Source organism: Rhinatrema bivittatum, chromosome 1 (assembly GCF_901001135.1).
Source record: "Rhinatrema bivittatum chromosome 1, aRhiBiv1.1, whole genome shotgun sequence".
NCBI classification, from domain to species: domain Eukaryota; kingdom Metazoa; phylum Chordata; class Amphibia; order Gymnophiona; family Rhinatrematidae; genus Rhinatrema; species Rhinatrema bivittatum.
In genome coordinates, this window is record NC_042615.1 from 82,126,820 (window position 1) to 82,153,613 (window position 26,794).

A 26,794-nucleotide genomic window follows, 5' to 3' on the forward strand; every position below is an offset into this window, starting at 1 on the left:
TACCACCACTACTGAAGCCCTGGATGGGCTAAGTAAACACTCGTGGGGATTGCTACTAGAATTGAAACATTTTACTGGACAAGAAGCCTTTTGAACACATAGGAGCCAAGAAATCTATATGTAAGTCAGTTTTGCTGAAATGATTGTCTAAATTTAGCTTTCTTACCGGGAGATGCATTAAGCTACAGCTGGGCTCTAATATGCATTAAACAGCATATATCACACATTTTAGCAGCAATATCATGCAATATACGTGGTATTTTGCATGGCCCTGCCTAGATTTCCTCCCCTATTACAATGAGCTGCTTTGCATACAATTTGCATGCATAAATAATGCAAATGTATGCAAACCTGCACATTACTAGATAATTTCATGTTAATATTTTATTGGGTTGGACTGAGAAAGTGGACAGTCGTGATAAAATACATCCTGGGGAATTAATAAATGTAACATGGGACCTCTGGGACCCTAAGATGGGTCCCGAGGCTCCCACTTTACATTTAAAGGCCATGCAAAAAAACCAAAAACACAGAACTGCCACAGCAAAAAATAAAAGTTGATCGGGGTCATGGAAGACCCTCGGCTCAATCTGGGGCCACCTTGAATGTAGCCATGCACCCCAAAGTTTAAAAAAAATGATTGAACTTCACATGTGATGATGGACCTGCCCCCTGCCCCCACACCCACTAACCCTGTCTTCACAGAATACAGAGTGCCTCATTCCCCTTTCCAAATATCGAAATCATGACAATGGTACCCCCTCTTCCTACCTCCTCACTCCAATAGTGATCAAAAATGGTTTGGGTTATTGTGCCCTCCCCCAAATTTATAAAAAAAACCCAAACATTGAGGTTCAGTGGGACCCCCACCCCTTGAATCCCCTCCTCTACCTCCCAAACCTTCAAAGCTTGAAGAAGGTTCCTTGATGAGGTTCAAGGTGCCCCCTAGCCCCGGACCTGGTAGTCACCATTTTTCAAAATGGCGCCAACCTGACCTTGTCCAAGCCCCATTGAGGAAGCGTCTTCAAGTTTTGAAGGTTTAGGGGGCTGTGGTATGGGAGTCGGGGTGTGGAGGAGAGAGGTCCCACTAAACTCTAATGCTTTTTTTTTTATACATTTGGAGGTGGGGGAGTGGGCCACAACACCCCCAATGATTTTAGATCATTATTGGGGTGGGGCCAGTGTCAAGATTTCTGTATTTGCAAAGGGGAGTGGGGACACTATTTATTTTGTGAAGACAGGGTTGGGGATGGGTGGTCCATTGCCACACATGAAGTTCAATCTTTTTTTTTTTTTAACTTTGGGGTGTCAAGGCCTGCTCGAGTCACAGCCTCAGGATGAGCCAGGTGTCTGCCTTGACACCTGCTCAACATTTCTTTTGGAGGCACCTTTTTAAGCAGTTGGCCCTTTAAGGTTGGGGCTGCCATCACATCTAATGGGCCACTACCCACATTCTTTTGTCCCACGGTGTTTTGCCGTGAGTCAAAAAATGCGCCATACAGCAGCAATATTTTTTCAGGGGAGGAGCCCACTAATGTAGCACCCCTCCCCTGCGATAGTGGGAACCCTCTCACAAAAAAATATAGCAGCTTAGATCACCCTTTAGAGGAAAAATATATAATTTAGTGGGAAAAATACTTTTCAAATAATATCCACTTTAAAGTTTTAGTAATTTTAAGGGGGGGTTTTTTGTCCTATTCCTATATCACAGTTTAATAAGATGTTTGCGAAATGGTAAAGAGCTTTTAGTAAGTAACAGTTATGCACATGAGAGAGACTTTGAGCCACTACCACTTATTAATCCCATCCCCCCACTAAGCATTTGTGCTGACAAAGAAAAACAAAACAGAAAGAAAAGAGTGGAATAGAACTTTATAGTAAGCGCAGGAGTGGGATCCAGCACATGCTCACAGTATCTGCAGGAGCCCCATTTCCTTCTTCCTCAGGTGCAAGTTACCTTGTCAAACGAGAAAGGAAGGTGCAGGGCTGCTGCGGGGATTGTGCTCGCGTATCAGCTCAAGGTCCTATGCCCAGAACAATCTTCCTATTGGCTCTGTTGCATAGAGTAGTGCCCTATACACCTTTGCCAGGATGCAATTGGAGGTAGAAGCAGCCACAACCAGGGCTCAAGAGTGCCACCTTGCAGTTTGTGACCTTGCAAAAGGGGATTCTTGAGAAGGGGTGAGCATATGAAAACGAATCATTTTGTTTTGTTTTTCACTTTGTTGCCTCTTTAGTCCATTCTGTTCCATTTACCCAAAACGAAACCAGACAAACTGGAAAACAAACTGAAACAAGTCACCCCCTCCTCCCTCCATTCCCCAAACCTACATAAGGAAAGGTTCTCTTCCACTCCAGACCACCAAACTCCCTGACCTCCCCTCATTCCAGCTCTGGCTCTTCCAGGTGCAGAAGCAATCCTCAATTGCTCCTGCCTCGCTTCTCTGGATTTTCAAAATGGCCACCGTCAATCCCAGGCTGGAGCCATTACACTGTATGGCAGAATCTGATGGACAACAAAATGGCGCTGGCATTGGATTGACCAGAGGCCATTTGAAAATTCAGAGCTGCGGGGCAGAAGGAGCTGGGAATTGCTCTTCCCCCTTGGAAGATGCACAGAACTGAGATGGGGTAAGGGCTGGGGTAGGGGAAAATGGGGTTTTCTTTAAAGCATGTTTCGTGGAAGAGGGGAGGGATCAGGACCCAGCGCAGAGTTGTTTTTAATTGGCCACAGTTAAATATCCAAAATGAAGCAAAAGCAAAAGAAAAAAAAAACAAAATTTCATTCCTTTTTTGTTCTATTTTGAAAATGAAATAGGAAATGTCATTGTCAAATGACAGCACATCTCTTTTCTTCATTGTTGTATTAGTTCTTGAGTGGTTTAGGATAAAAGGCTTACAATTTTAAGATTTAGGAATACTGGATAATCCCCATTATTAACCATAGATCTTCTAAAGCATCATCATTCCACTAAGAGATCCCACTAATGTATACCAGGATTACACAGCATGTTTTTGAATTCACACACAATCAGCACTGCCAGGATTTCTTTGCTAGCTGAAAAAAGAGCAAATTCCTGACAGACAGAGACCACTTAAAAGATGTGTGTCTGTCTCGTATTAACTGTTTTCAACATCTGTGAAATACAAAATATGATTCCAATGACCACATACACTTTCATCATCACACAATTTGATTAAATAAAAAAAAAATGACACAGTATCACAAATCATTTTAATAGAAACTGAAGGGAAGCTGGAGTATTGGTCATACAAGTCTTTATTGTAAAAAAGTATTGGTTTTTTTCTGACATGTTCCATAACTGTAAAAATCATAATTTGGAAACGTTAACCTTGGATCTAAAGCAGCAGTTCTCAACCTGTGTGTCATGACATGGGAGGTGTGTCACAGACCAGGCTGAAGTTCACTCACTGCTAAGAGCCTGAGCAGGACATGGCAAACTCTTACTTCAACCTGGCTTAAATTGTGGCTGACATAACTAACCTACCTCTCTCCTTCCCTAGACTGGGGGTACATGCCTTGTTGGACATGCTGACACTTTCAGCCATGCAGGCACAGAGCTAAGCATGTGCAGAATGGATGCAAGGCAGGCAGGGAAACAGGAACCGCTGCCTGCCCAAGAAGTATCCCAGCATATCCAGTCAGTGCCAGCATGTTGATGCACAGCTGGCTGTACCAGGCGGCGAGAGAGGATGGAGGGATTAAAGAACCTGCTGACAGGCTTCTAACTGTTGGGGTGAGGCTGCAGCACTCATCTAGCCTGCTGTCACATCTGCCTCCCTTCCTCAAGCAGTCCCTGGAGCTTGAGCTAGATCTGAGGGCCTAACAGACTGCTGCAGAATACATCCCATGGCAGCCGATGGAAGGCCTGACTGGGCTGCCATAGAGCCCATCCTGCAGCAGCTAAAGACAAGACCCAGAGAGGCTGCCATGGACCCCATCTTTTGGTGGCCAAAGACAAGACATGGTGGGGCCACATCAGAACCCATCCCACTGCGGCTGAAGACAAGGACCAGAAGATAGAAGGCCTTGAAATCTTGTGTGTGTGTGTGTATGAGAGCCTGCATGTGTGTGTGAGAGCCTATATATGGCAGAGAGCCTGCATGTGTGAGTACCTGCATGTGTATGAGAGACACAGCCTCTGTGTTTGTGTGCATGTGCGTATGTGTGCGTGCGTGCGTGTGTGTGTGTGTGTGAGAGAGAGAGAGAGAGAAAGAGAGCCTGCATACGTATGAAAGCCAGTATGTTTCTGAGTCTGCATGTGTATGAAAGAGAGAAAGAGAGCCTGTGTGTGTGTGTGAGTGTGTGTGAAAGAACCTTCATGTTATGTGAAACAGAGAACCCACATGCATGTGAGTCTACGTATGTATGAAAGAGAGAGAGAGCCTGTATGTGTGTGTGTGTGTGCGCATGTGAGAGAGAGCACCTTCATGTGTATGAGAGACAGAGAGTCCAAATGTGTGTGTGAGCTTGCATATTTAACATAGTAACTTAGTAATGATGGCTTAAAAATGCCAGATGGGAAGGAGAGAGAGGACTGAGATTTGTTCTACCCGGGGAAGTGCACCTCAGCCCTAAGAGACGATTACCTAGACAAATTCCTGGAATCGGAGGGTGAAGAGAAGTCCCGGCCCAGATTCGACGCTGTCGCACCTCTGACATCATCAGGGGAGGGTTAGGGAGTTTAAAAGCCGGCCCCCCCCTCAGCGCGCAGATGAGGAGAGAGAGGACTGAGATTTGTTCTACCCAGAGAAGTGCACCTCAGCCCTAAGAGACAATTACCTAGACAAATTTCTTGGAATCGGAGGGTGAGGAGAAGTCCCAGCCCAGACTTGATGCTGTCGCGCCTCTGACGTCATCAGGGGAGGGTTCGGGAGTTTAAAAGCCGGCTCCCCTCGGCGCGCAGACACCGCCGGCACGCTGCTGAAGCTGCTCGCGCCAAAGGGGCGCGCGGCTTTCTTTGAATCTTGGACTATTTGAAATTTTATTTCAACTTTTCGAGGAATAATGAGACTTCTCAATTTAGTAAGTAAAATTTTACTTTGTTCTCCTCGCTCTCCCCCAACACCAAAAGATACTAGATTTTAAAGGAACTACAGAGATATCCATTAAGAAACAGAGGCACCGATTGGTGTGATCTTTGAATTAACACTTCATTTGACTAATATGCCCCACACCAAATACAAGGCCCGAATCAGGGAGGCAACAACCTCGTCTCCCCTACCCGGACCAATTCAGCCTCCAATATCATCTTTCTTTATGGCTGCAGCTGGAGTAACACCGGAGGAGAGAGCCGCAGTGGTGATAGTTCCAGAGCGAGAATCTATACCAAAGGCTGAAGTCATCTCACTGAGCCCCAGAGCTCCGAATACCCCTTTCTCTGCCGATTTCTTAAAAAAAAAAGTGTGTAGACCCCTTCCTAGGTGAAGGGAGTTCTCTAGATTTAAATGATTTACCTAGTGGTGTGAGAGATGGGGGTGGTAATGAGGATAATCCTGAATTAGAATTATACCTCATACGGCAGAAATTACAATGGATACCCTTTGGGCAGCGATCAAGTTGCTAGAAACAGCTATTATAAAATTGACCAATGTTAATGTAAATTCACAACAGAAAGTACTGGAATTGGAAAATTTTACAACTCAATGTAGTAATAAGTTGGTAGAAAATAATGAAAGGTTGGAAAAATTAGAAATATTTCAAAAACATGTTGCTAAATCTGAGTTATCTAACTGTAAGAAGTTAGAATATTTAGAAAACAATTTAAAATATTCCAACCTGAGGATTTTAAATTTCCCTTTCCAGAAACTGATTGCACCTAGAGAAAGGCCCTTTGCCCTTACCATGTGACAGGATATCCGTGCCATTGGCCAGATCCTATCACATGGTAGGAGCACTGGATGGCCGGCGCCATCTTGTGCTCCTACCATGTGACAGGGGCTGACCAATGGCACCAGTAGCCCCTGTGACATAGTAAGGGCAAAGGCTATTGGCGCCATTTTGATTACTGGCAGCCGATGGCCTGAGTGCAGGAGATCGCTCCTGGACCCCCGCTGGAACACCAGGGCTTTTGGCAAGTCTTAGGGTACCCTCCTGACCCCCACAAGACTTGCCAAAAGTCCAGTGGGGGTCCGGGAGCAACCTCTTGCATTCGGACCGTCAGCTGCCAGTATTCAAAATGACGCCGATAGCCTTTGCCCTTACTATGTCACAGGGGCTACCGGTGCCATTGGTCAGCCTCTGTCACATGGTAGGAGCACAAGATGGCGCCAGCCATCCAGTGCTCCTACCATGTGACAGGATCTGGCCAATGGCATGGATACCGTGTCACATGGTAAGGACAAAGGTCCATCGGCGCCATTTTGATTAGTGGCAGCCGACGGCCCGGGAGCGGGAGGATGGCCCGGAGCGGGAGATCGCTCCTGGGACCCCCACTGGACTACCAGGTACCTGTAAAAGGTTTTTGGGGGGGTCGGGAGGGTGGGGGAAGCTAAGGGGTTACTTTTAAAGGGTCGGGGTGGGTTTTTTGTTTATCGGCTTGGGCGCAGCCGATAAACAAAACCGTGATTGGGCCCGATTGAAAAAACCCCACATGTGAATTGGAACCGTAATCCGAACTGATTCCGGTTCCTATTCACATCTCTATTAACTAATATTTATTTATTTATTTATTTATTTATTAACTTTTATTTACCGACATTCGTGAAACACATCATGCCGGTTTACAAAAAACTCAAACGGAGGAAAGTTACAATATAACAATAAAACAATAAAACAGTAAAACAGATAAATAGATAATAAAACAATAGCACAATAGAGCAATAATACAGGGGGAGGGGAGTGGGAAGCGAGGATACCGGAAGGGTGGGAGAGGGGGAGCTAGAGGGGAGGGCAAGGCTGGACTGAAGGAGTGAAAAAACACAAATAGATGCAACTATATACAGTTGACGATAAGTACAGTTACAATCAGATTGTAGAGCTAATGAGGTGTTGAGAGACATTTGCTTAACAGTATTCACTTAAATATGAGATAAGAGGGGTTAGAAGGATTTAACGGGCGGCATTGGAGGGAAAAGGGGGGTCAAAGGTTAGCAAAGGAGGGTAGAGGAGAGGCAGGGTGAGTAGGGCGGGGAAGGGGTACAGAGGCTTAAAATATACAAGGATCTCTTTAACTACGTAGAGATACGGAGGGGTTGATGGTCGTTGGTCATTGGGAATCACAAGAAAATAAGTTTTTCTTTTTTGTTTTTGGGTGGTAAAAGGGAGTTGCGGGGGAGGGGAATACTAAGGGTGGAGAGTCGGCTAGGTGACAAGGGATAAGGGGAGAGGCTGAAAGGGAGGAGATGAGGGAAAAGTCGAGCGGAGGGGGTAGGGTGAAAGGTAGGAGGCCGAAAAGGGAGGAGCTGAGAAGGGGGGGAGTAGTAGAGGTCGAGCAGGGGGAGCTGAGGGGGGAGATGTTAGGTTTGGTTTGTGTCGGGGTAGGCCTGTCGGAAGAGCCATGTCTTGACTCCTTTCTTGAAGTTGTGAAAGGATGTCTCTTGGCGTAAGAAGGTGGGGAGGGAGTTCCAGAGGGTGGGACCAGCAATGGAGAAAGCTCTCCTTCTGGTGTGAGTTGAGTGCGCTGCTTTGAGGGGTGGGATGTGGAGGGTGCCTGTATGGGTTGTTCTTGTGGGTCGGTCGGAGGAGCGGTGACGAGGCATTTCATCGAGCCAGGTGTGATTGTGTTTATGTAGGGAGTTGTGAAGGATGGTGAGTGTTTTGTATTGAGAGCGGTAGGATATTGGCAACCAATGTAGGTCCTTTAGTATAGGGGTGATGTGATCCCTTTTGCGTGTACCGGTTATGATTCTAGCCATGGAGTTTTGTAGAATCTGAAGGGGTTTGATGGTGGATGCAGGGAGTCCTAGTAGCAGGGAGTTACAGTAGTCTAGTTTCGTGAGCATGGTGGTCTGTACGACTGTACGGAAATCGCGGGTGTGGAGGAGGGGTTTGAGTTTTTTTAAGATGTTGAGTTTATAGAAACCCCCCTTTAGGAGAGATTTGATGTGGGGTTTAAAGTTCAAGTGTTGATCTATGAAGACGCCCAGGTCTCTTACAAACTGGGTCTGAGCGAGGGCTGTGGTAGGGGTATGGGGGGTGTCCTGTTGCAAGGGTATAGTGAAACGTTCGGGTTGATTGGAGATAACGAGTACTTCTGTTTTGGAAGTATTTAGAGCTAGATGGAGCTTGGATAGCAGGGTGCTTATAGTGGTGAGGCAGGATTCCCAGCGTTGCAAAGGTTCGTTTATGGACCCTTGAAACGGGATGAGGATCTGCACGTCGTCTGCATACAGGAAGAATTTTAGGCCTAGGTCTGAGAGGAGGTGGCATAGGGGTAGGAGGTAAATATTAAAGAGGGTGGAGGATAGAGATGAGCCTTGGGGTACACCTTGCGTGATAGGTATGCGTGAGGATTCGTGCTCGTCGAGTTTTACTATGTATTCTCTGTGTGTGAGGTAGGAAGAGAGCCATGAAAGGGCTGTACCGGCGATACCTATTTCTGCTAGGCGGGTCATTAGTATTTGATGGTTGACTGTATCATAGGCAGCTGAAATGTCTAGTAGGGCGAGTAGGTACGAGTTTCCATGGTCCATACCTTTGAGTATGGTATCTGTCATGGATAGTAGTAAGGTTTCGGTACTTCGGGCTTTACGGAAACCGAACTGTAGGGGTGTGGAGGATATTGTGGTCTTCTAAAAAGTCCGTCAGTTGTTTGTTAATAACCCTTTCTAGGACTTTGGATAAGAAAGGGAGATTGGAAATTGGGCGGTAATTGGCAGGATCGGTGGGGTCGAGGGTGGGTTTCTTTAGGAGGGGCTTAACTATGGCCAGCTTGAGTGGGTCTGGGACACTGCCTGCGGTGATAGAGCAGTTGATAAGGTCTTTAATAGGTTTGGTGATGGCGGGTGTAATGGAGAGGAGTGTTTTTGAGGGAATGGTGTCAGAGGAGTGCGTGGCGGGTTTCATCTTCTTTAGGATAGCTTCTACTTCTATGTTGTGGCGGTGTCAAAGGCTCTGAGAATGATCTTTTGTCATTGGGAATGGGGGTGAGGGGGGTGGTGTTGGCAGGGAAGCGAAGTAGGATATTGTCGATTTTGTTTTTGAAATAGGTAGCTAGTTCTTCGCATCTATTGTTGGAGATGGTTTCGTTGAGGGTGGGTGTATTAGGGTTGGTGAGTTCTGTGATATAAGTGAATAAGGTATTTGCATTGAATTGGTAGTCATGGATCTTTGCTGCGTGGAAATCACGCTTGGTTTGGGTGATTGCATGACGGTATGCGTGTAGTGAGTTGTAGTAGGTAGCTTTTAGAGTGGCGGATGGTTGTTTGCGCCATGCGCGTTCTTTAGCTCTTAAGTCTTGTTTCATGGTTTTTAACTTGGTGGAGAACCATGGTTTCCTTTTCTCACAGTGTGCAAGGGGTACTTCTTTGTGGATAGTGGGGCATAGGTCGTTGGCTATGGTCGTTGTAAGGTTGTTCCAGGAGTGAAGTGCGGTGTCTGGATTGGTGAGGTCGATGTTGTTGGTTATTTTGTCGAAAGCTAGGGTAAGCTCCTCTGTACTACAGTGTTTACGGAAGGAGATAGTTTTGCGGAGTTTTTGTGTGGAAGGCGTGGGGGATTTGGTTTCGAGGGTAGCATTAATGAGGAAGTGGTCGGACCACGGTACTGGGGTGACTACAGGGGGGGTGGCAATGGTTATTTTGGAGTTCACAAAGATTAAGTCAAGTGTGTGGCCCGCTTTGTGTGTGGGTTCGGTGATGATTTGATTGAAACCCAGGGCTTTGAGGGTGTCCAGTAGGATCTCGCAGGTAGGGGTGGTGGGGTGGGAGTCCACATGGAGATTGAAATCCCCTAGTATAATGGTAGGAAGGTCTGTTTTGATGTTGACTGTGAAATATTCGGTGATGGGTGAGGGATCTTGTTCAATTAGGCCTGGGGGGGCGTAGACTAGGCAGATTTGTAGGGATTTAGATGTAAATAGTGCAATTTCTAGTTTGGGTGGGGGTTGAGTAGATTGGAGTTTGAGGTTAAGCCTTTTTTTGGCAGCCAAGAGTAGGCCCCCACCTGTCTTTTTGGTCTTGGGATGGAGAGGAGGTCGTATGTCTTTGTTGGGAGCTGGTTGAGGAAAACCTGGTCGGTGGATTTTAACCAGGATTCGGTAATGGCACATAGGTCGGGATTGTCGTCTGTAAGTAGGTCATTTAGTATAGGTCCTTTTTTTTGGATGGATTGGGCATTGAAGAGGGTAATGGCTAAGGTAGTGAGACCTAGGAGTTGTGAGAAAGGTGGGGTCGTGATAGGTATGAGGGATTTGCGAGGGTTGGGTGGGTGGGGGGGTATTGTAGGGGGCTTTCGTAGTAGCGGGCGGTGCCGTCTTGGGATGGGGAGAAGGCACATGGTTCTAGTAGCAGGGAGGGGACTAGGGTAGTGTGGGCTTGAAGTAAGCACCAAAGCACCGGGGGGGGGGGGGGGGGGGGGGGGGGGGCGGTGGTGATACTTGGAGTGTTAGGGTGTAAGAAGCACAGATAGATTACAAGGCAATTAGGTTATAACGATACGTTGGGTACACTCAAAAGCATGGTACGCTCGAAAGGAAGCGTTGGATGATTCAATTGATTGACTGACGATAGTTTGCTTAGGGCGGATCAAAGATACAATGACAATACAGAGTGATCAAATGTAACGACCATTCAAAGGAAGGGTGCTATCCAGAGAGACTGTTTTAGAATGTTGTTAAAAACACCATTAAGTTATATCCCCAAAACAGGTAGTATGGTGATCGAGGTGGGTCTAACGCTGTGGGCGGGTTAGCAGGAAAAAGGCTCTTACCCCGAGTGGGTGGCGCCGGCCGCGCGAGCCCTAGTAAGAGGAGTGATGAGGTGTAGTTGTGGTCGGGAGGTGGAGCGTTGCGATACCCGTTGCAACCCGCCTGGTTTCGGATATTTTCTTGTTGGTCACGGATTGTATTACGGTTAGTCTGTAGTCTCTTTGTGGTGATGAGTTGGGTTCCTATGGGGCGCCGACGAAGGGGCGAGACAAAGGGGCAGGCCCCTTTGTCGTGCTCCTTCGTGCGCGCGACGCCCGGCGCGCGACGCCAGGGAGAGTGGTAGTTTAAATATCCCGCCGGTCGCGCCTCTGACGTCACCGCCGCGACGTTGTTTGTGGGCGGTTCGGGGCTCGGCTTGCGGCTCGGGGCCCGTTGGAGGCGAGGGCTCGTGGTCCGGGTCGGGGGCGGCTGGATGCGGCGAAACGCGGCTCCGATCTCGGCCGGCTGGAGGCGGGGATTCGCGGCCCTGCAGGTAGGAGGTAGCTTTAGGGCCAGGCCCACGGTCAGCGAGGGAGCCCGATCGGGGTGAGCGGAACAAGAGGCCTTACCCCGACGGGCTTCAGCGCCGATCGCGCAGGCCTAGTTCACCGCTGGGACCCCGTGGATGGTAAAGGAGTTTGTGGAGCAGAGCGGCAGTTTAAATATCCCGCCGGTCGCGCCTCTGACGTCACCGCCGCGACGTTGTTTGTGGGCGGTTTTTGTGCAGAAAAATCATTCACAGAGAGAGCAGCTCCATATACTAAAAAGCAAATGTTCTGAATCTTGTGAACTATATTCTACCTTCAGGAAATATTTCCCTGAAGCAGTAATCAAGTGTGCTGAATTTTGTGGATCACATTCCACCCAAAGATATATTGCACTGAAGCAACATTTATTGCAAAACGCAGACCACCGTCGATATGGCGGTTTAATTCAACATAAAAGGAATTTGTACCTATGAAAGAGATGAGTTCTTAAAAAATTATTTTATTATATACCAAAAAATTCTAAAAATTTGTTTGAAATAAATAAAACATATGGTTGGTATTGGAGGTTTTTTGACCAGTGATAAGATCATCTTAGGCAAGTTTAAAATTTGATGTGCCAGATTCTGAGGTCTTTTCCTCCATAGTGTTTTCAGCATATAGCGGTAGAACACTTGGTATCTCACTAACAGGACCTTCTCCTTCAGAATCCATGCTGCCTCAGGTCTAGTAAACCACTGGATTGTATATACTTCACTATCCTTTCCTTCAGCAGAGTTTCCTTTAATTTTCCCACCACAGAGGTGAGGCTAACCATCCTGTGGTTTCCAGTTTCCTTTCTGCTACCACTCTTGTGAATTGGAACAACTGCCACTCTTCTTCAATCTTGTGGCAGAACTCCCATTTCCAGGGATCCATTGAACAGGTCTTTTAATGGACCCACCAGCACATCTTTGCACTCCCTCAATATCCTGGGATGTACCTCACTCGGCCCCATGGCCTTGTCTACTATCAGTTTTCAGCTCTTCCTTTACATTCTCTTCTGTAAATGAGGTTGCATCTACCCCACTGCCATCCATAGTTTTGTCAGCCAGCAACGGTCCATCTCCAGGGACTTCCATAATTAAATCCAAAAAATCAAACTGCATTCACCAAACCACTTTACATTATCTGCAGAAAAATATAAGCATCAGCAAAAGAATAGAAAGATCATCATAACACCCACCAGCATACAAGCAGATTTTTAAATCAAATGCTTAAATGGGTCATCAATAATCATTGTTCTTATATCACAGATGCTTTTTAAACTATTTTTTTTTCTTTTTGCACATAAAATTTAAAGAAAACTCACTTCCCTTCATAGAAATTGCTTCTTCTTCTTCTTCTTAAAGTGGAGGAGTGAAGATTAAGCACTTGTCAGGGGCAACCCGTAAAGATCCAACATAACGTTATGTTTTGAACTACTTCTGCATCAGCGGTACACCTTATACTCAATGTCACTCTTTAAACTAGAAGCAAGAAGAGAAAATGCAAATATAAATCATACATTTAAAAAGAATATTCTCACCCACATCTCACTGTACCGCCATAAGTTCTTACTGGCATCTCAAGTTTCTGTGCTTGTTTATTTATTTATTTATTTATTTATTTATTTATTTAACATTTTTTATATACCGAGGTTCTGGTAACAATGTCACCAATCACTTCGGTTTACATATAACATTAGGATGACTAAACATATGAGTCTTACATAGAACAGGAGAGTGAACTTGGAAAAAATTGAATTAAAAATAAGGCATAATAATACAACAAATAAGGCATAATAATACAACAAATAAATAACAACAATCTTATAGACAGGCAATTAGAATGAATCAATCAAGTATCTAGTATTTGTAACTTGTCTAGATGGATAAGCCATTGGCTATAGTATTATTGAACCTTGAACAACACCACAGCCATAGTAAGATAGTATTGTTGAATATTGAACAACACCACAGCCACTGGCTATTGTATTATTGAATCATGTGATATGAAATGAAATTGACCCGGAAAAGGGGGGAATTGAGAAAGGAAATGTTTAATTAGGAAATGTAGGCGTTCCGCCATTATTGGTTTTTAAAGAAAACTCACTTCCCTCCATAGAAATTATCTGGTCTCCTGATCCTGACATGGCATCCTACTTAAGTTTAGCTATAATTTTTTGTTATTTGTACCCTTAAATTATGTTATTTGCACTCTTTGATACCAGTTCCAGTATCCCTTGTTCGATGTAATGCATTTGTTTAATGCTGTTTCTCGTTTCACTGTAAACCAATCTGATATGTTCTTTGCACATGAATGTTGGTATAAAAAAAGTTTAAAATAAATAAGTAAATAAATAAATAAATATTGACTAGTTTTTAAAGAGGAACATATACATGATGACATCAATCAACGTCAACATGTTGTCAGCTGGAAGACTCCAGGCTGTCAAAAGATACAACTCACTCTATATCAATGTTCAGACCATGAGGAAAAATGGAATTCATAGCAAAAATCCATCGTTGCTCGCGTTGCAATAACATTTTTTACTCTTCCTTATTTAAAACTGAATTGAAGTATTTGTTTAATATTTCTGCCATTTCTTCATCTCTCTTCACACATTGCTCCTTGTTACCTTTCAATTTCATTATACCATTTCAGACTATCCTCCTTTCTTTGATATATCTGAAAAATGTTTTGTCACCTCACTTTACCTCTTTGGCAATCCTTTCTTTCACCTAACCTTTTGCTTTCCTGATTTCTTTCTTTGTCTTCTTCACTTTCACTATTCTTCCCTGTCTTCCTCTTTTTGGATCCTTTGAACTTCTTGAATGCTGTTCTTTTTGCCTATATTTTTTCAGCCAACTCCTTTGAGAACCAGATTGGTTTCTTTTTCCTTGTACTTTTGCTTACTTTTCTAACAAAGAAATTTCTGGCCTTTGTAATAGCCCCTTTTAATGTGTCCCACTGTTTTTCCACCTCACACATTTTCTCCCAATCTCCAGGTATGTTCCCATTTTGACAAAGTCCATATTTTTGAAATTCAAAACCAGGATCTTCATGCGACTTCTCTTTATCCTATTTGCTAATATCAAACCATACCATATGATGGAGCTCAGATGGGTGCATACATAGACATTAGAGGTATTATCCCCATTAGTGCACATCAGGTTAAGTATCACACCCTCCCTCGTGGGTTCCAATACCATTTGTTTGTGCAGAGCTCCTTGAAAAGCATTCACTATCTCTCTATTTCTTGTACATTCTGCAGAAGGGATACTGTAATCCACATCAAGCAGATTAAAATCTCCAAAGAATAACACTTCACCCTTCCTTCCCACCTTTTGGATGTCTTTCATCAGATCACTGTTGTTAGGCTTACCGCTCTCAGACACGGGCTGCTGCAGTCGTCCCTGTCAGCTGCCAACATGCTGGCTCCCTCCCAGCACGGGCCGTGCTCCCCGGGTCCCTCCAACAGGGACAACTGCCCTGCACTCTGCCAGGGCTGTGTCAGCCTCTCCCTGCCTCAGAACACCACCGACTTGAGTCCTCCCTGACTTCTTCCTAGGCACGCACGCACGCCACCTAGGGCTTCTTAAATGGTCTGCGGCAGGAAAGTGCACTCAGCCCCTCCTGATGACATCATTTCCACTGGTATTTAAACCTGTCCAGCCACTGTAGCAAGCGACTTGGCTACTGGTCCGTTTTCTCGGTGTTCTGCTTTGGTCTCTGATCCAGCGTGTTCCTGTGCTCCTGTTCCTGTGCTCCGCTCCTGCTCCAGCTCCCTATTCCGGATCCTGCCCATTCTTCTTCCTGCCCTTATTGCTTGGGACGGATCTTCAGGCTCTTGAACTCAGACTGGCTTTGGATCTCCCTCTGGCTCTTGACCTCGGACTGGCTTCAGATCTCCCTCTGGCTCTTGACCATGGACTGGCTTTGGATCTCCCTCTGGCTCTTGATCTCGAACTGGCATTTGGACCTTCTTCTGGCCTTCTGACCTTGAACTGGTGATTCTCTTCTTCTTCTTCCTTCTGTTGTCCCAGGGGTCCACCTAAGTCCAGCCGATCCTGGCACCCAAAGGCTCGACCCGCGGGGAACGGGATTGGTATTGGTGAAGCTCCAGCTGGCCCCTGTCTTCATCATCCTTGCCTCCTGTCGTTGGGAACCTGTGGCATGCCTGCCTCCCAGGTAGCATCAATTCCAACACAGGTCAAGGATCCACATTCCACCAAGGTTGTAACAACTGTCAGGTTCTTCAGTTTGAGTTGAAGGCCTGTAGACTACATCAGTATAACTGGAAGTGCCATCTTCTTTTTTAAGAACAACCCATTATGCTTCTATCCTACCCTATGTCCCTTGCATTTCAGTTGCTTGAATATTGTTTTTGACATAAAGAGCTACCCCTCTCCCTTTTCTGACCTCTCTGTCCTTTCTTAGCAAGTTACAGCCTGGGATGGTCATATCCCAATTATGAGACTCAGTGAACCAAGTTTTTGTAACAGCAACAATGTCCAAGTCTGCCTCCACCATCAAGGCCTGCAGCTCTGAGATTTTATTACCCAGACTTTATGAATCTGTGGTCATAGTTTTCCAACTTTCATGCCTTGGCTTTCTGCTCTTTGTAGTAATCTTGTTTGCTTTTTTGAGCGATGTCCTTTTGTAGATTACAGACGGGTTAAAAAACAGGAAACAGAGAGTAGGATTAAATGGTCTGTTTTCACATTAGAAAAGGGTAAAGGGTAAATACAGAGATCTGTACTTGGACTGGTACTTTTTAATATATTTATAAATAATCTGGAAAGGGGTACGACAAGTAAGGTGATCAAATTTGTGGATGTCTCAAAATTATGCAGAGTAGTTAAATCTCATTCAGATTGTAATAAATTGCAGGATGACCTTGTGAGACTATAGGATTGGGCTTCTAAATGGCAGATGAAATTTAATGTTGACAAGGACAAGGTGATGCATATAGGGAAAAATAACTCTTAGCATAGTTACTAGAGATGTGAATCGGAACCAGAATCGGTTCTGATTCCTGTTCCGATTCACATCGTGCATTTTTTTTTCGTGCGGCCCAATCGGGGTTTTTTTTATCGGCTGCGCCCGAGCCGATAAACAAAAAACCCACCCCAACACTTCAAAACAGCTCCCTTAGCTTCCTCTATCCTCCTGACCCCCCCCAAAAAAACGTTTTAAATCACCTGGTGGTCCAGTGGTGGTCCCGGGAGCGATCTCCTGCTCTCGGGCCGTCGGCTGCCACTAATAAAAATGGTGCCGATGGCCCTTTGCCCTTACCATGTGACAGGGTATCCGTGCTATTGACCGGCCCCTGTCATATGGTAGGAGCACTGGATGTTCTGTGCCAAGAGTCGGGCCTTCAGCGGGCCATCCAGTGCTCCTACCATGTGACAGGGGCCGGCCAATGGCATGGATACCCTGTCACATGGTAAGGGCAAAGGGCCATCGGCACCATTTTTATTAGTGGCAGCCGACGGCCTGAGAGCAGGAGATCGCTCCCGGGACCACCACTGGACCACCAGGTGATTTAAAACGTTTTGGGGTGGGGGAAGCTAAGGGAGCTATTTTGTTGGGGTGGGTTTAGGGATTGTTTTTTGTGTGCCGTTTTTCCGCCCTCCCCCAAAACGATGAGAACCCCATGAACAATTTCGTGGGGTTTTCCTATCGGGTTCAGGGAGCCCCCAATTTCTGACGACTTTGAAAATATCATACGATATTTTCAATCGTCAGAAATACGATTCACATCCCTAATAGTTACACAATGTTAGGATCCATATTAGGAGCTACCACCCTGGAAAGAGATCTAGGCTTCATAGTGGATAATACATTGAAATTGTTAGCTCAGTGTGCTGTGGTGATCAAAAAAGCTAACAGAATGTTAGGAATTATTAGGAAGGGAATGGCGAATAAAATGGTGGATGTCCTAATGCCTCTGGATTGCTCCATGGTGATACCTAACCTTGAATACTGTGTGCAATTCTAGTTGCCGTATGTTAAAAAAGACATAGTTGCATTGAAGAAAGAACGATGAGTAAAATGATAAAGGGGTGGATGACTCTCCTATGAGGAAAGGCTAAAGAAGTTAGGGTTTTTCAGCTTGAAGAAGAGATGGCTGAGATGGGGTATGATAGAAATCTACAAAATCATGATAGGACTTGAACAGGTAATTGTAAATCATTTATTTACTCTCTCAGACAATAAAAGGACTAGGGAGACTCTCCCTTCTTTCTTCTATCATTGCTTTGACTACCTGATTTTTCATTTCTATTTGCTGAGTTTCCTGGTTTGCATTTAACATTTGTGTCCCCATTGAAATGAATTCCCAAATTGGTTTCTCAGTTGATCGAGTCTCCCAACAGATGAAGCTTTCTTCTATGACATTTGATAATGCTTAAGGGTTTCTGGGTGCAATGGGTGACTACATGCCTCTCAGAAATCACTTCATATTCTATTGCTGGAGCTTCTGTGTTTTCAAATAAGAGAGAGAGCCTGAGTATGTATGTGGGTGTGTGAGATGCTTCATGTGTATGAGAGAAAGAGAGTCCACATGTGTGTGAGCATGCATGTGTATGAGTGACAGCCCACTTGTGTATGAGAGAAAGAGAGAGAGAGAGAGAGAGAGCCTGTATATGTGAGTGGGTGTGTGAGAGCCTTCATATCTATGAGAGTCCACATGTGTTTGAGCCTGCATGTGTAAGAGAGAGAGAGAGAAACAGAGAGAGCCTGTGGATGTGTGTATGAGAGAGAGGATAACGTTTGTGCAGTTCCCCTTCCTCCAATCTACAGCAATGTGTGGGTGACTGAAAATAAAAACATCTGAGGTATAGACAGCTGGAGAATTTTTAATCGTTATTTATAATTTTTGAATGTTATTCCATGTGTCTGATGTTTTGAAATATTTTATTAGTGTTTAGGAAATAGAGCAAATTAATGTGAGTTTTCTTAAATTATTGGTTGTTTGTCAGCTGTTTTGACATTTATTCTTTTTATTAGTGTAACCAGTCCCTAGGTTGGCTGCATTATCTGTTCCTTTGGGTGGTACGGGTCCAGGTTCAGTTGGACAAGGAGGATGAATAATCTTCCAGGGCCCACTGTGTGTCTATCTACTCTTCACTCTCAATGCTCACACTGGAGGTAGAAGACCTCATAAAGGTGCCAAACTGCCATAGGAGAAACAAGGAGGTTATTACCAGCAGAAAGAAAAATTAACTTTTATTTTAGCTGTTATTACTATTTTATTGAATGTTTTATTGTATTTCTTAAATGTATTTAAAGTACAAACCGTTGTGAAGGCCTCGGCTTGTCATGGACCCTACCCGCGGAGCTAATCCCCGTGAGCAGGCACTCTCTTACCCTTTGCTGCTTCTACTGCCTGACGCGGCTGGTGCCGCTGGAGTCGGGCCTTCAGTGCAGCCAGAGCCGCGGACTGGAGTTCCTCACGTGGCCCGGAGGCCGCCCCTGGTATCAGTCTTCACGGCGGCCGGAGCCGCGGACTTCCCTGCTCCTCTTCGCGGCACAGGAGCCGCCGCTGACGGTGTTTCCATCTTCACAGTGGGAGGCCACATCCCCGGGCTCAATTGACGGCTGGAGCCGCCCCCGGGGCTTCCTGCAGCGGCTGGGGCCGCTGCCGTCATCGGGGTCTGCATTCAGGCCCAGCCCTGCTGCTACGCTACAGATGTCAGTGCAGGACCACTGTCCACTGTCCTGCACAGTCCTGCTTCCTGTCTCTAGGTGTGCGGCTGCGCCTCTCTATTGAATTTAAAGGGCCAGACACAGGAAGTGTGCTGGCCCCTCCTATGGACTGATTTCCTGTGCTAGCCCTATAAAAGGGCTGTCTTCATATTACGTCTTCGCCTTGTATTGGAGTTACTTCACTCTGGAGGCTCCTGCCTGCCAGAGCTCTGTCAGGTCTTCTGTCTTCTCCATGGAGTTCCTCGTCTCGTCTGTTTCTCGTCATGCCATGTCTTTGTGTTTGAGGTCCTCGTCCAAGTGTCTTGGTGTTTTGTCTCCTGGTGTTTCTCCTCCTGGTGTCCTGCCCTTCTTGGTGTTCGCTTCAGGGCTCCTGAGCCTTCTGGTCCTGTCAGGCCTTGGTCCCACGGATGACGTCTTTCCCGAGCGTGGAGTGGCCTGCAGGTGGAATTCATTCTTGTGCTCCTGAGCCGTCATGTCCTGCCAGCCTTTGTGGTGCTTCAGACGACATCTGGCTCCGTCGTCGGAGTCCCACCTCGACTGGATTCTTCCCTGTGCTTGTCCCTGCTCTCTGCGTGGTCCATGACCAGCCTCCTCGGGCTGTGTAGGGTGCACAGTGGGACAGGGTGGTCTGCAACCAGCCCATTGGGTCCGCCCCTGAAGGTGGGCTGAGTAGGGCACCCTGAGAGACAGTGCCAATGTCCTCCTGCCCAGCTTCTCGTCTCATCTGGACTTTGTCAAGTTCCTCGTCATGTCTCTGATGCCATTGCATTGACCCTGGTCCGGGATGCCATCGCATCAACCCTGGTCCATGATATCTTCGCATCAGCCCTGGTGTCATGTCTTCAATAGTCCTGGTGTCATGTCTTCAACAACCCTCGTCTGTGATGCCGTTGCATCAACCTTGGTGTCATGTCTTCATGTCAAGTCCCGTCTGCCCTCGTCCTCAGGCCAGGCCTGCTGCTCCATGCCAATCTAGCGGCAGGTCCGAAAGGGCTCAGAATGGTCGGAGGACCATTCAACTTCAAACATCATGTTGTTGGCCTTGGGAGCTTGCAGGCCTGGCAGAGGGTAAGACCGTCTGCCATGCTCGAACACGCCGTCAACCCTCAGTTCGGCCCTGGATCCATCTGGGGTCGGGCTGAGGCCCAAGGGTACACTAAAACACCCCATTATGTAACACAGCTAATGTGACGGTATATAAAACAATAAACCATAAACAGATTCACTGCAGGGCTCAGTCATACAGTTGAGTTCTGACAATAGATGGAGCAGCAAAATAGAATAAATCATTCTCAGGAGCCTACATGTATTATTCAAATAAAAATAGTCTTTACTGTAACTTAAATAAAATAATCCAAACCACAATGCCAAAAATAAAGGACAGCATGAAAAATATATTAGGGATGTGCGAAGCCTGAACATATCGGTTCAGGCTTCGTTTTTGGCCCACCGCAGGAAATTTCATATTTCCCGTGGTTCGGCCCTTTAAAATTCGGGGAGACCCGAATTTTGTTTTAGTGTGCACTAACGGGGTTAGTGCGCGTTAACATTTTTTCGTTAGCGCGCACTAATGGGGAGTTAGTGCGCACTAACCCCATTAATGCACACTAAACCTGAAAACAAATTTTTCCCGAAAATAGGGAAAAATTCCTTCAGGTTTCGGGATCACCGAACCAGGACGAATTAGGCAAATTCTATGAAATTGCCTAATTCATCCTGGATGAATGCACATCCCTAAAATATATTAACAATAAAGATGATTGTTAATTTTCCATCTTAAATGTTACCTCCCTTCTCACTTCTCTTGCACCATTATCCCTGGAGAAAAACATCTCCCCTTGCAATGTGGGAAAACTGGAAAGGGGTTCCAGCATGAAGTCAATCAGCAAATAGAAGAAAATCCCCAAGCATAAAAACTGCAGGACAACTGTCCCCACATACAAAAAATATCCAGCTTTAATTAGTCCAAATTTTAACTTTTCTTTAAACTGGAAAACTGTATCACTATGTCAATGAGGTATGAACATCGCCTATCAGGTGTGCCCCCAACAGAGAAAAGGTTGAGAATCACTGGTCTAAAATGCTGCTTAAGCTTTGAAAGAATGCTTCTCACTGTTCTTAATCTCTGCGAAGTTTGAAATGTACAGACAGCTGGATTGTTCTGCTTAAATGATTTATATCTCAGTTTCAGACAATTATATGTTTGAGGGAGGGAGGGCAGGTTCTAAGGGGCCATAGGATTATGCAAAAATGCATTATTTTAGGTTTCATATCCATTAGTGGATTTTTCATTAAGGGGTGATTTCTTTGTCATACAGTATAGTCTACCAATATGAGTTAATTCTTTATATATATATATAGAGAGAGATATAAAATATCTATAACTATGTGGACTAGTTGGTAGGGGGCACTAGGAAGTTGTACTTTATCAAATCAATTGCAAACCTGATTTCGATTTTCGCAACCAGCCTCTGCTCATTGAGATAGCATGGCTAGAGATACTGTCCAGGCAGTGCTCACAGACCCTGTGGGAAAAACAGTTTAAGCCATGGCGTTACAGTGCCATCTATGGTTGAGATTCAGGATGCATGCATACTGGGTGCTGAAGGGAGCTCTGGTTTGTGGTTAGGTTACAGAAGGATAAGGGTGGGGGCCTATTCAAAGGGAAAATCCTGGCAGGCTGCGTCATAGTCCCCATGGTAAATGACAGGGTTTGGAGCAGGTTCTATCTAGGCCAGAAGCTCAGGTACGGAAGAAGGCATTTGAAGGGGATATGGATGTTAATAATGCAAAAAGATTGGAGACAGATTTATTTGAGGATTGCACAGAATTCCTTCTGTGCTTTTTTTTTTTTTTTTTGGCATGTTTCAGTTTTCACAATCTTTTCCTTTTTTTTTTCATTGTTTTGTGGCGTGGCAACATTATTACTTAGGAAAAATGTGTGCTATTGTTAAATTTCACAAGTTTGGGATTTTGAGTTATTTTTTTTACAGGATTTGCTAAAGCACTTCAGTTTTAAGAAAGCTCTATCTGGCTTCCAAATGCGATTTAAGCCTTGAGAAAGAGCTGAGTAGCATTCCATTAATCATCTTTTATTTTTTATTTTTTTTAAAGTTGCTCAGAGTGACAGCTTCTTAGGGAAATCAGTGAATTTTGCAATTTTAGCAAATTTTTCATGACAAAACTATACTAATTGAAAGAGAGAATTTAAACAACATTTTTCAAATGTTTATTTTGAATAAAATTTATAACAGCCTGATTCCAAAATATTATTATTAGCAGGGTTGACTATGTAGGCCAACCTTATTGAATATGTAAATAATGTTATCTTCTTTTGGAAAAACAATTCAGAATTAACTGTGTGCATAAGATGTTTTTATTGAAATCTGATACTTTTTTTTTAATGTACCACTGCTGGTGAAAATAACTGCTAAATTACAAATTTATTAATAACCTGCTAGCTGCATGCATAAAATCACCTTAAGTAGCAACAATAATTAATAGGATGGGGGTGGGGGATGGCATTGGGGGGGATCTCTGTCACTTGAGTAGTTGGGGGGGGGGGCGGGGGATATGACAGTGAGGTGGATCTCTGTCACTTGGGTGGGTGGGTGGGAAGGATGGCAGTGGAGTGCCAGGGCCACATTTTCTGTTTAGGTTTTGGTGAAGATTAAGGGGGGGGGGGGGGCAGGGCCATCGCCTCACATTTCCTTTTTTTTATATTAATATTTCGGGGGAATCAGGGGCTGCCTCAACTGGCGGCCCTGAGTTGAAACGAGGGTCAGCACTGACTCCCGCTCTACCTCCCTATTTACACACAACTTTTTTTTCTGCCACTGTGAATGTGTCAGGTTTCCCGCCTCACGTCTAATGCATTTCAAATAGGTTTTGTTATTTTATCATATCTTACCATTTCTTGGTCGGCTGCACTAACATATTTACAACAAATTGACTAGCAATGACCTTCTCTGCATGCATTTGTATTATTCGTGCATGCAAATCACATGCAAAGAAGGTCATTGTAAAGGGGAGGGAATCTGGGTGGGGAAATGCAGATTCTTGCATTTGGCAGCCCCTGTCACAAGATAGGGGCAAAAGGCAGTCAGCATCATTTTGAATAATGGCAGCCGCCAGGCTGGGAGCAGGAGGGCACTCTCGGGCCCCTTGCTAGTCCACCAGGGAAATTTTGGTGATTCCTCGGAGGTTCGGGAGGGTGGGCTAGTATTTTAATAAACAGGTAGGGTTGGGGTGGGTTCTGGGTTGTTTTTTTTTTCATTAAACAAAACAAATAAAAAAAAATACAATCCAGGGGTGGACCTGAAATGGCTTACCTCCGCAACAATAAAAAATAGGAAGTGAAAAAATGTTTGCCTACCACCCCTAATCTCTAGGTCATCAAGACCCTCTGGTTCTTCAGCTTGAAGTCTTCCCAGTTTACCCTGACTTCACCCATTCAGTGCTTGGCTATAAAGAGTTTTATTTTCACTTACACCAGATAATTAGTAGCTGTAAATATATTCTGGTAACATACATTCGTGCATTGCTTTCGCAGGTTATAAAATAGCAAGTTATAGGTGTAAATGTTGGCCTCACCCGAGAACACCCCTGGCCTGACTTTTTTTTATAGAAGAAAATTTATTTGCACAATAATACTTGCGCATGTATGTCAGAGGTTTATAAAATAGCATTTACACAAATATATGCTTTGTGTGTGTGCATCTGCTAATTTCTACATGTGCAACTCTTTCAAAATTCATACTCCAACCTCGCGGTATGGACTGCGCTACGGGCCTGAAAAGGATTATCACCATCCACGATAGTCCCAGACAGCCTGTTTCAGAGAGAGAGAGAGAGAGAGAGAGAGAGAGAGAGAGAGAGAGAGAGAGAGAGAGAGAGAGAGAGAGAGAGAGAGAGAGAGAGAGAGAGAGAGAGAGAGAGAGAGAGAGAGTTGTGCCTATGCCCTACATAGGTATTTGAATCCCTATGGGAGGGCTACCTACTAACTCGGGGTGGGGGTTAGGTATGAGCGTCGGGGGTTGGGGGCCACTTTCGCATTCCACATGAGACCTACGGACAGAACAGTGGTCTCTAGTGCAGATTTGCTGGCCGTCGGAGTGAGGACGCTCACTCCAAGAAGTGGTTTGGGCAACGTTCTCTCTACCTAGCTTGATGGACACTCTACCTGGGCAACAACATGCTAGGTGGAGAGAATGTTGGCCAAATCTCTCTCTCTCTCTCAGGCTGTCTGGGACTATCATCGTGCAGTGGGAAAACATCGCGTGCGGCGCTAATGTTTTCGCGAATGGCGAAAACATCGCCGCACGAAAGAAGCCTCATTTGCATTGCGATATTGGAAAATAAGGCCCCATATCTCCTAGGAATTTATGGGGACCCATTTAAAGAACCAAAGATGGGAAATGGCCTCTTTTTTATGGACAATATTAAATAATGCACATTTTATTTGAGCTCTTTAACTGAATAGGTCCCATGTACAACCAGGAGACAATTTTACAATAGCCCGCACTGGTGCAAAGTCCACTGGCACTGTTTATGCACAATTCTCAAAGGGAAAGTACAAGCATGCTTTTCTGTTGAAAATTGCCACAGGTAATTTTTGCCTTCATTTTCTGCAGGTTCTTTATCCATAGAAAATAACAAGTGTTGATTTGAAAATGCAATCTACTCACATTATTTTCCTCCCCCAACCTAAATCTACCACCCTGGAATGCCGTTTCTCTATGCAGATAAAAGCATGCACTTCATGGAAGAAGGAGCACTCTAGTGGCTAATTGAAGGAAGAACAGTTTTCTGATGACAATTTTACCACTTGATACTTTGACAGGAACGAACCTTAGACATAAGCCAGATTGGGCCGGATTTTCAAAGGATTTACGTGCGCCGAGAGGGTAGGGTCAGAGGCTCCAGGCACAGCAGCCATGTGCCGCTGTGCCAGGGATCGCGCGCTGGCCGACTGCCTGCGTGCGCAACTTACTTCAGCCCCAGGGCTGAAGTAAGTTTTGGAATAAAAGAAAAAAAAAGGTAGGGGGGAGAAGTCTATTAACGACTATTAATCAAGTTTACTTAGGGAATATCCCTATCTAAACCCCCCCTACCTTTGTTAGAAAAGTTACTCCTGACTGAGGTAGGTGTAACTCGCGTGCGCTGGCCAGCTGGCCGGCGCGCAATTCCCCAGCCCAGGAACAGTTTTGGAGGCCTCGACCATGCCCCTGAAACACCCCTGGACCGGAACCATGCCCGCAGTCCTGCCCCCGGATGACATGCCACCGCGACACGCCCCCCCAGGAAGGCCCCGGGACTTACGCACATCCCGGGTCTTGCGCGAGCCGCCAAGCCTATTCAACATAGGCTCGGCACGCCTATGCATACCCCTTTGAAAATCTGCCCCTTAGCATATAACCAATGGGCTAAAATCTATTTATGTATATACATTTCTTATCTACCACTTTCTCGTCCAAAAAACAATCAAAACAGTGTACATTAGATGAAAAATACAATACATAAAACACAATAAACCATAATAAAATACAATACATAATACACATTAAAACAAAATTAAAAAAATAACACACATCCATTATGAATCATACAAATTCATTCACTACAGATAATTAATTTAATCTAAAAGTCTAATACCAGCCATTCTTCTCACAACACAGGTCACCAGCCTCCCAACCTATCCAGATATAAAACATTATCAGTTTACATCAGGGAGAAGCCAGGTCTTTAATTTTTTATGAAAAGTTAAATAATATAATTCTTGTCAGATATCCATTGGTATAGGTGCCACCACAGAAAAAGCTCTCAATCTAATTAGCCTTAATAATAAGCTTTAAAGACAGGAGGGATATTAACAACCTCCATTAAATATATTTTAAAGATATCCAAAGAAGATATTAACCTAAATTGTGGAAAATTGATCAAACACAAATGTTTATATTGAATAACATTTCCAATGCTTCAACTTTGCTGTACAGAGCAAGATTATTCTTAATCAAAGCTCGTAAAAGTACCTCATCAAAGCTGAAAAAGTACCTTCTAGGTACACCTGGCCAGAACCTACATCACTAAACATTTGTACTTATTTTTTTATGATTTAATGTAACCGAAACTTAATGGCACCGGTTAGAATGTACTACTGTACGCTTACTCCAAACTTAATTATGTGCCTACATGTAAACCGTTGCGATGGTATATAACTTAGTGATGGCATAGAAAAGACTTTAAACAAACAAATAAATAAATAAATAGTAATTGACTTTCCCATTGAAACTTAACTGCCTCATCAGTGGTAAACGTGCATAACTGAGTCATACATCCTGAAAGAATATCCTTCTTTCACAAAACTATCCACACTTTCTCTAAGGACATTCTCCTAGGCATCACTTGAGTCTTCCCCATTACTTCTTTAGCAAGACTCAGGAATAGGAAGGACAGCATCCAGAATCCTGGCCTATGAAGCACCCAAAATTTCATATCCCAAGCTGTAATCGCTGCCCAATGAAACTGCAGACAGCACAGTTCCCAGAGGCCTACCAAAGACGGCTTCTGGAGAACTCACATTTCCAATCCCTTTTGTTAGTACTCTTGACTTCCCTCTCACCAAGCAATTGATATTCCTCCCTCCTATTAAACCAACATCTTGGTCACCTGCATTAGAGGCAGGTATAGAGGAGACACTGGATCACT

General features: G+C 44.8%; 1 protein-coding gene across 1 annotated transcript in view; it reads left to right on the forward strand.

The window, feature by feature from the left end:
* The window catches only part of TLL1 (tolloid like 1), a 586,556-nt gene that overhangs the window by 519,036 nt on the left and 40,726 nt on the right, over window positions 1-26,794 (forward strand).